This window comes from Anolis sagrei, chromosome 2, assembly GCF_037176765.1.
Source record: "Anolis sagrei isolate rAnoSag1 chromosome 2, rAnoSag1.mat, whole genome shotgun sequence".
In the NCBI taxonomy this organism is placed as follows: Eukaryota; Metazoa; Chordata; class Lepidosauria; order Squamata; family Dactyloidae; genus Anolis; species Anolis sagrei.
The window spans coordinates 185630753-185641522 of NC_090022.1; the positions used below are offsets into that span (position 1 = coordinate 185630753).

Below are 10770 nucleotides of genomic sequence, written 5' to 3' on the forward strand. Positions count from 1 at the left end.
AGGTGTTAAAACATCTTTAAGCCATTGGATTAAGCCATGGGATGTCGAACTGCATTAATTCTAGAGTGTAGAACTAGCCTAAATTGGATATTTCTCAATCAATACAAATTTAAGACTAGTCACATTGACATTAAGAGGTATTCACACGGTGATAATGCCTGTATTAGGCCAATCTGACAATACTGATGTTGAAGAGTACAATTCATTCGCAGCCCAATTTTCTGTAGCAGACAAGTACAATATAGCCATGTGCTTCAAATCTGCACAGTGTGATTAATTGCTCACAAGATGCTCTGTCTGTACCCAAGAATCTAGGAGTCTTCGTTAAGAAAAAGAGAACCAATTCACTAAGAGCAAAACCTACAATGACGCAGGTAAAACACAGAGTACAAATACTGTGCACTGTGATGTAAAACTAACACTGAAGGAATAAAATAAGATCTAGCTCTCTGACTCCTCTGAGCCAGGCAATAACTATGTCACACTGTCTCTGACTAACCATGGAGGTAGACTTCAAAAATATAGCCATGTCAGTCTGAAATGTCAATTACGGTTGTGATTTGGTAATGCATCAGCACTCGTTGGCAGAGAAGACTCAAGTTCTTGCAAAACTACAACTCCTAGGAGTCTATAGCATTGAGCCATGGCAGTTAAAGTGTTGTGAAACTGTATTAATTCTACTCTGTAGACACACCTTTATTGTACTAAAGCCTACGCTACCAACTTCATTCTCTCACTTAATCTCTTAAAGCACTACAAGATCCCTTTGCAAATTACTCTATGGATTTGTTATGATGATGAAATGGGAAACACATGAATACCACTTTAAGCTCACTGAAAGAAAATCAACTTAAAAGTAGAATGATTACTACTAGGATCCCTACTTTTAAAGCCAATTATCTGGAAGGCTGAGAACAGGTAGAACAGTGCCAAAGTAAGAAATGAGAACTAGACTTTGTCACCTTTGGGGACACAACTGAACATTTAATAAACCACTGATGTAACATAATCATGATGATGGTGTGGAAACAGGGATAGTTGTTACAGACACTAAAATGTTCTTCTGTTCCCATATGTAATAGTAAGAGGACAAAAACTTTTAATTTAGTTCATAGGATTAGGCACCGCTGGAACGAGCAAACATCATACACAGCCCCCTGCTGTAACACCTCAGTCCTAGTCAAGCTGATGTCCTCCTATAACCCCACCTTTTGACCCTGATGTCTAAGAATAATAAAAGGTATAGTTCAAAAAATATGAAGAGTGCCAGGATGCAAAATCAAATTATTCTGTAAATAACATTATCACAATACTATTAGCAGAAAAGCACAGCTCCAGAGCAAAAAGAAGCAGATGCCTCTTCCAGTTCTCATCACAGTATCCTTTGTGTTCCGGAATAACTTCTCAATTAGCAAACTGCTCCAAAGAACACGGCGGCTAAAGTGTTAGTAAATGATATTTATAAAAAGCTGTGCCAACATGTAGAAGCTGTGAGTCGAAGTGCTCTAGATAAAAATCATCTCAAATTATGGTCTATGAGCTCCAGCTGTCAAACTGTTAAAAGAGCTGTACTTGGTCCTGCACGTTTGTTTTTGACTAACGCCAAATCGCTGTACTTGGTCCTGCACATGTTTGTTTTTGACTAATGCCAAATCATAATGTAAACTAATATGGTCATCATTTTGGATTGGCACTTTTCAAAACATGGCATAAGACAACCTTCAATATCTATGGATGTCAACATTATAGACATAATAGTCCCACTATAATAAAATGGCACCCCTTATATAAAATAGAAAACAATTCAAACCAGTGCCAGAGTGCTCTGAGGATTTGTGAAATGGCAAACTACAGCAGGACATTTTTACGCATCACTGTAGTGCTTGGCACATAACAAAATCCTGATTTATTTTTTGGATCTCACCCCCACCCCCCAAATATCCTTAGTTAATTGAATCTGTGGGTACAGAGGGTCAACTATATCTACTGCATTTCCTTATCTAGAATTCCAAAATCCAAAATACTCCAAAATTGTCCACATGGATGGTCAAGACAGTGACACCTTTGCTTCCTGATGATTCAACACACACAAACTTTGCTTCATGCACATTATTTCAGATTTTACATGAAATTGCCCATATGGTATGTATTTAAGGTTTATATGAAGCATAAATTATTTTCATGGTTAGACCTACGGCCCATCTCCATTGAGTATGTATATGTGAATACAGATATTGCAAAACTGGGGGGGGGGGGGGTGTCCAAAATCTAAAGCCCTTCTGTTGCCAAGTACTTTCAGTTGTATTTTTTTCCAAATTGTTTACCTGTTAAATGGGTCCCTTAGCACAGGGCTTCTTAATCTTTTCAACTTTTCCTCTTGAGAAATGTTTACATGACCTCAGATATATAGGTATATAAAATGTATTAAAATCAAACATCTGCTGATAACAAATCAGTACTTGAAAGGCTTATTAAATGGGTTAATTTTCCTTTTTATGGCGTACAGCTGAAGCATCTTCTGCAGAGTCCACTGTAAATACTGCATAACTGATTTGTGTAAATGTCTACAACAGCTACTAGAGGACATTCAGAAAACTTTTGTTGCCAAATTTTACAGGACCCTATCAGTGATTTTAACTGAGTGCTAGTTTTGACTATGATGCCAACACTCAAGAAATGGTGTTACTAACATATCACATGTGTACTTTCATTTGTAAAACAAAAAATTACAAGTGGGCCATTAAGACCCCCAAAATTTTTCCAATTCAAAGCTTCTGTTTCTTAAGGAAGTTACAATCTTTAGTGACTTTATGACAACAGAACAGGTGACATAGAAGAATTGTACTGTACAATGAATTACCAAAGCATTCTATGGCACAACTTCAGGGCCAATGCACAACCCTAGATAATAACAGGCGGATAAAATATAACACCCAAACTGGATGCAGTTTATTTGGCTAAAGAATTTAAAACACTGTGTTAGGGATACAAATGCACCTGTGAACATGACAGAAAACATGCACCATTACATTAACTGCCTTCTATGAAAAGCCTCTTCTACTGATTCTCCTTCAGGTTGTCCCATGGAGTCAGAATGGAGTAGCTGCCTGAATGTTGGTCTAGGATTCTCTTTGGGACCAAGGTTCAAATTTCTGGTCAAGCATGTAAACCGACTGGGTGTCACCTGGCAAATCACAGCATCTTAGCCTCAGAGGAAGGCAATGGCAAAACAAACACCTTCTGGACAAATCTTGTGAGAGGGTCACCCTGGGGTCAGAACTAATACAACCACACAACAACTACAATAAAAAGAATGGTCATTCCTCTCATGAGATTCCATGGTTGTTTTTGAGATAGATAGATAGATAGATAGATATATGAAACACACATTTTATTTTTGAAAAGGAAATAAGAAAAAAAGATGTGGAAAAGAGAGAAAAAAACTAGATTTTTTCGTATTTTCTTTCATGAGATTGCATGTAAATATATAAAAGATTACATTTTGCTTTTTCAGATAAGATGCTTTCAAGGATCAAACATATTTTAGCAGGCCAATTTCAGGTCACTGGTAACTTCCTGAAAAATGAGACATGCATTGAGATGGAGAGAGACTATTACTTTAACAACAAGGCAAATCAACTCTTTGAAGAGTTTCAATCTGCCTTTAGCCTTACAAGTGCTGCTGCTTCTTTACTTCCTCATTTAGAAATATGTGTTTCCTGTCCCAGAGGCTGGAGGCAGGTAATGTAAACGAACATCAATATCCCTTACATTCCATTACCATCCCCCAAGATATCTCAAAAAGTCAAAGAGAAGTACTAAAAGAAAGCCCTGCTTCCAAAAGATGCTTAGACTTGAATTTTTACTAATGGCTCTTGGGAGGGAATTTCAGGAATGAAAAGCAGCCACTAAAAACATCTTCCTGTCTTTTCTTATGCTGAAGGTGCCTTCAAAAGAATTCTCATGGCAAGCTTTGGTCACGAATTTTAGACTACCAATGTTACAATAACACAGCAAATGGATTCACTACCCCCTCCCCACACACACGCCTATGGAAATCAAGAGCCCATGAGATTCCTTCAGACTCTGGCCTTCAAATAATCTCCCAGCCCTAGCAGGAGACACGCTGATGGCTTAATCTAGCCCGAAAATGAGATTCTCAAATTCCATGCAGGGAAGTAAACACATTTTTCTTAAATTATTTCACTAGCAGCACTCTCTACAGTACTACCCATGGGCCGACGCTGATCAACAAGCCAGTTCGTTGAGTTTCTAGGAAAAATAATGCTACCCAGTGGTCCTTGGCACATTTTTTAAAATCACATCAAATAATCTGAAAAGCACTGCTCTACAGTGTATGAAACCCAATCTCCTAACTACATACACATATATCATGGCAACATGGAGACAATGTGTTGTCGAAGGCTTTCATGGCCAGAATCACTGGGTTGTTGTACAACAACCCAACATGGAGACAAATAATAGTTTCTGATTACCAACATGACTGTAACATACCTCCTTTGCCTAAAATCTAAATTATACTTTAAGCACCATTCATCCTTCCCTTCAGATTGCATATTTCTTCCTTTGCCTAACATCCACAATATAGTTTAAGAATTATTCATTCTTCTTTATTATTATTATTTATTATTATTATCATTATTTATATCCCGCCTTTCTCCCCATGGGGACTCAAGGAGGCTTTTTACACCGTAAATTACTTCCTGTGCCTCAAAGCTAAAGTATGCTCAAAGCACCATTCATTCTTCCTTTTATACTGTACCTTTCTTTCTTCATCTAACATCCACAATATGGTTTAAGAATTATTCAGTCTTCTTTTTACACTGTACATTACGTCCTGTGCCTAAAATCTAAAGTAAGCTCCATTCATTCTTCCTTTTAGACTGTACTTCTTCCTCCGCCTAACATCCACAATACTGTATAGTTTATAAATCGTTTATTCATCTTTTTTACACTGCATATTACTTCCTGTGCCTAAAATCTAAAGTATACTTTAAGCACCATTCATTCTTCCCTTTAGACTCTACCTTTCCTCCTTCACCTAACATCCGTAATATCATTTTAAGAACTATCCATTCTTCTTTTTACACTGTATGTTATTTTTCCTGGCCTGAAATCTAACGTATACTTTAAGCACCATTCATTCTTCCCTTCAGACTGTACCTTCTTCCTTCACCTAACATCCACAATACTGGGTTGTTGTAGGTTTTTTCGGGCTATATGGCCATGGTCTAGACGCATTCTCTCCTGACGTTTCACCTGCATCTATGGCAAGCATCCTCAGAGGTAGTGAGGTGTGTGGATACTTAAAACAGTATCCACAATACTGTTTTAAGAACTATTCATTCTTCTTTTTACACTGTATGTTATGCTCCCAATGCCTGCAATCTAAAGTATACTTTAAGAACCATTCATTCTTCCCTTTAGACTGTACCTTTCTTCCTTCACTAACATCCACAATGTTGTTTTAAGAACTATTCATTCTTCTTTTTACACTGTATGTTATTTTTCGTGTGCCTGAAATCTAAAGTATACTTTAAGCACCGTTCATTCTTCCCTTTAGACTGTACCTTTCTTCCTTCACTAACATCCACAATGTTGTTTTAAGAACTATTCATTCTTCTTTTTACACTGTATGTTATTTTTCGTGTGCCTGAAATCTAAAGTATACTTTAAGCACCATTCATCCTTTCCTTTGGATTGTACCTTTCTTCCTTCGCCTAACATCCACAATATAGTTTAAGAATGATTCATTCTTCTTTTCTGTGCCTAAAATCTAAAGTATACTTTAAGCACCGTTCATTCTTCCCTTTAGACTGTACCTTTCTTCCTTCACGAACATCCACAATATCGTTTTAAGAACTATTCATTTTTTCTTTTTACACTGTATGTTAATTTTCCTGTGCCTGAAATCTAAAGTATACTTTAAGCTCCATTCATTCTTCTCTTTAGACTGTACCTTCTTCCTTCACCTAACATCCACAATACTGGGTTGTTGTAGGTTTTTTCGGGCTATATGGCCATAGTCTAGAGGCATTCTCTCCTGACGTTTCACCTGCATTTATGGCAAGCATCTTCAGAGGTAGTGAAGTGTGTGGATACTTAAAACAGTATCCACAATACTGTTTTAAGAACTATTCATTCTTCTTTTTACACTGTATGTTATTTTTCCTGTGCCTGAAATCTAAAGTATACTTTAAGCACCATTCATTCTTCCCTTTAGACTGTACCTTTCTTCCTTCACCTAACATCCACAATATTGTTTTAAGAACTATTCATTCTTCTTTTTATACTGTATGTTATTTTTCCTGTGCCTGAAATCTAAAGTATACTTTAAGCACCATTCATTCTTCCCTTTAGACCGTACCTTTCTTCCTTCACCTAACATCCACAATATTGTTTTAAGAACTATTCATTCTTCTTTTTACACTGTATGTTATTTTTCCTGTCCCTGAAATCTAAAATATTCTTTAAGCACCATTCATTCTTACTTGTAGACTGTACTTTTCTTCCTGTGCCTAACACCCAAATTCCACCTGAAGCAACCATTCCCTCCTCCCTTTAGACCTGTTGCACAGATGAACCAGGGCATACACTTCACCTATGTCCGGGGAACAAAATCAAAGGGATAAACATAGTGTTGGGAGGGTAAATCTGCATCACCATCAGCCCCTTAGTTCACAGCCCCGAACACATCTGCAGCCCCACCACCACAAACACACTCCACTTCCCCAAATATGCCAAAACAGGAAACTGGCATGCACTCCAAATCCCAGGCAGAGAAAACCTTGTTTACCTTGGCAGGAAAGGGGGGAGAGGGAGGGAAGGAAGGAAGAGCAGGGGGACCTGTCTCCCCCTTTCCTTCCCTCAGTGGCCAGCGGTTGTGTGCCTTCCTCCTCCTCCTTCTTCCTCCTCCTTCCTCCCGCCCCTTTCTTCCTTCTTTCCTTCGGGGAGGAGAGGCTGTGCTGCTGACCGAGGGACTTGCTGTGAAGCCCCCTCCCTCCTAGCTCTTCCTGTGACGTAGAAGAACAGAAGGGGGGCAGAAAGAGGAAGGAATAGGAGAGGAAAGGAGAGAAGAGGGACTTCTGGGGAGAGGAAGCAGAAAGGGAGAGGAAGGAGGCCCTAAGCAAAAAGGGAGAGGAATGGGGGGCACTGCTTCCTCGGGGGAAAGCCTTCCCAATGTCCAGGGTCTTAAAAGCTGGGGCCAGGGAAGTAGGCCCGAGGAGACAGAGAGTAAGTGAGAGGGAATTGGCTCCTGAGGAAGAAGGAAGGAAGGAAGGCAAGGCAAGCACCCTGAGGCCTGGAGGGAGAGTGAGGAGAGGAAGGAAGGAAGGAAGGGTAAAAGAAAAAAAAGAAAGGTTTAAAAAATAGAGAGAGAGAGAGAGAGAGAAAAAGGGGGGGAGGTGAAAGGGGGAAGGAAGAAAAGAAAAAAAAGGAAACAGAAAAAAGGGGGGAAAGAAGCTGCCGGCCCCTCCCCCTGCCCGCCTGCGCGCGCGCGTGTGCGTGTGGCGTCACTCCCTGACGCGACGCGGCGGCGACGCAGGCATCGTGTCCCCAGCTCGCGTCACGCGCGCGCGCTCCGCCCCGCCCTCGCGCTGTTGCCACGGGCAACAGTGAGACGCAACTCCTCCTCCTCCTTCTTCCCCGCCGGATGGACTCCGCTTCACCTTCGGAGCCAGAGGGTTAGCCTCCGAAGGCGGGAAAGAGGACTAATCGGCTGGCTGGATGGCTGGCTCCCTGGTGTAATTTTAGTATGGTACTAGCCGCCCCCTGCCACGCGTTGCTGTGGCCCATTCTGGTGGTCATGGGGGTTCTGTGGGGGAGGTTTGGCCCAATTCTGTCGTTGGTGGGGTTCAGAATGCTCTGTGATTGTAAGTAAACTACAAATCCCAGCAACTACAACTCCCAAATGTCAAGATTCTCCCGAGTCCCTTAGGGAGATGGTAACGGGGTACAAATAAAGTATTATTATTATTATAGAAGTCTGACTTGGCCACGGTAATCCACGCTCTGGTTACATCCCGCTTAGACTACTGCAACGCTCTCTACGTGGGGTTGCCTTTGAAGACGGCCCGGAAGCTCCAACTGGTCCAACGGGCGGCAGCCATGATACTAACAGGAGCGGGTCTCAGGGAGCATACAACCCCCCTGCTGTACCAGCTCCACTGGCTGCCGATCTGCTACCGGGCTCAATTCAAGGCGCTGGCACTGGCCTATAAAGCCCTAAACGGTTCCGGCCCAAGATACCTAACTGACCGCCTCTCGACCTATGAGCCCACGAGGACTTTGAGATCTTCTGGGGAGGCCCTGCTCTCGATTCCGCCTGCCTCACAGGCACGGCTGGCAGGGACGAGAGATAGGGCCTTCTCGGTGGTGGCGCCTCGGCTGTGGAACACCCTTCCTACGGACATTAGACTAGCTTCCTCCCTGTTGATATTCCACAGGAAATTAAAGAACAGGCTGTTTAAAAAGGCATTTGAACAAAAAGTGCAATGATTGATAAATTGACCATTGGAATGGAACAACGGAAATGATATCGGATTGTGGGTTTGACGATGAGACGACATGGAATGGCCTTTGTAGTAATGTTGATGTTTTTGATTAGGATGTTTTTGATAATGATGAATTGTGGATTATTTTTACACTATGTCTTGTATTTTGCACTTGTTTTTCTATGTTGTACACCACAATGAGTCGCTCCTGGGCTGAGAATTGCAGTATATAAGCGCAGTAAATAAATAATAAATAAATAATTATTATTAACTACAACTCCCAAATGTAAAGATTCTATTTTCCCCAAACTCCACCAGTGTTCACATTTGGGCATATTGAGTATTTGTGCCAAGTTTGGTCCAGATACATCATTGTTTGAGGCCACAGTGCTCTCTGGATGTAGGTGAACTACAACTCCAAAACCAAAGGACACTGCACACCAAACCCTTCTAGAATTTTCTGTTGGTCATGGGAGAACTGTGTGCCAAATTTGGTGCAATTCCATTGTTGGTGGGGTTCAGAATGTGTTTTGATTGTAGGTGAACTACAAATCCCAGCAACTGTATACGAACCCACACGATCTCTTCGATCATCTGGAGAGGCCCTGCTCGCGCTCCTGAGCGCAATTGGTGGGGACGAGGGACAGGGCCTTCTCGGTGGTGGCCCCCCAACTCTGGAACTCACTCCCCAAGGACATCAGGCATGCCCCAACTCTGGCAGTCTTTAGGAGGAGCCTGAAGACATGGTTGTTCCATTGTGCTTTCCCAGAATAAGGAAACTCCCAGCAATATGTCCCTAAACGCACTTCATTAGTGATCTAGGATTGTCTGCACGCTCCATCCCTCTTCAAAATTCTCTCCTAGTTATATGTCACCTGGTCACGTCCAGCATTATTTTTAAAATTATAATTATTGCATTTGGCCCAGCCATAGGTTTTTAAACGTCGCTGGGTTATTGTTAATGTTTATTGCTTATTTTCTGTTTATGAGTTTTAATTATTGTTTTACTTTTGCTATTGTTTTTATTGTTGTATTGTGGGCTCGGCCTCATGTAAGCCGCACCGAGTCCCTTGGGGAGATGGTAGCGGGGTACAAATAAAGTTTTATTATTATTATTATTATTAACTACAACTCCCAAATGTCAAGATTCTATTTTCCCCAAACTCCACCAGTGTTCACATTTGGGCATTTTGAGTATTTGTGTAGAGTTTGGTCCCGATCCATCATTGTTTGAGTCCACCGTGCTCTCTGGATGTAGGTGAACTACAACTCCAAAACCAAAGGACACTACCCACCAAACTCTTCCAGTATTTTGTGTTGGTCATGGGAGAACTGTGTGCCAAGTTTGGTGCAATTCCATTGTTGGTGGGGTTCAGAATGCATTTTGATTGTAGGTGAACTATAAATCCCAGCAACTACAACTCCCAAGTTCTTCCCATGAGGAAGAACTTCCTGATTGTGAGAGCCGTTCAGCAGTGGAACTTTCTGCTCCGGATTGTGGTGGAGGCTCCTTCTTTGGAATCTTTTATACAGAGGCTGGATGGCCATCTGTCGGGGGTGATTTGAATGCAACATTCCTGCTTCTTGGCAGGGAGTTGGACTGGATGGCCCATGAGGTCTCTTCCAACTCTTTGATTCTATGATTCTATGACAAAAGCAATTTTTTTTGAGTGAAGGACATATAATAATAATAATAAAACTTTATTTATACCCCGCTACCATCTCCCCAAGGGACTCGGTGCGGCTTACATGAGGCCGAGACCATAATACATCAGCAAAAACAACAACAACAGCAATACAAAACAATATGAAACTCATAAACAAAAAATAGCAGTAAACATTAACGATAGCACAACTACGCATTAAAAACTTATGGCTGGGCCAAATGTAATAATTAAAGTTTTTTTTAAAATGCTGAGCATGACCAGGTGAAGTATATAACTAGGATAGAATTTCGTAGAGGAAAGGGGTGTGCAGACAATCCTAAATCATTGGTAAAGTGCATTTAGGGACATATTGCTAGGAGTTTCCTTATTCTGGGAAGGCACACTGGAACAACCATGTCTTCAGGCTCCTCCTAAAGACTGCCAGAGTTGGGGCATGCCTGATGTCCTTGGGGAGTGAGTTTCAGCATCGAGGGGCCACCACCGAAAAAACCCTCTCTCTCATCCCCACCAGTTGTCCCTGATTATTGTCCCTGCACCAAGAGATCAGCCGATCCACCTCATCCCAATAGGCAGACTCATCCCCTTCAGAG

At 41.4% G+C, this 10770-nt stretch overlaps 1 protein-coding gene across 10 annotated transcripts in view; it reads right to left on the reverse strand.

Annotated features, from left to right (window-relative positions):
* R3HDM2 (R3H domain containing 2) overlaps nt 1–7529 on the reverse strand; it is a 173504-nt gene extending 165975 nt beyond the window's left edge. For all 10 annotated transcript variants that reach the window (XM_060762996.2, XM_060763001.2, XM_060763008.2 and 7 more), the window contains exon 1: nt 6818–7529. The gene's annotated coding sequence lies outside the window, so the exon portion shown is untranslated. The remainder of the gene's footprint in view (nt 1–6817) is intronic.
* Nucleotides 7530–10770: the final 3241 nt, after the last annotated feature.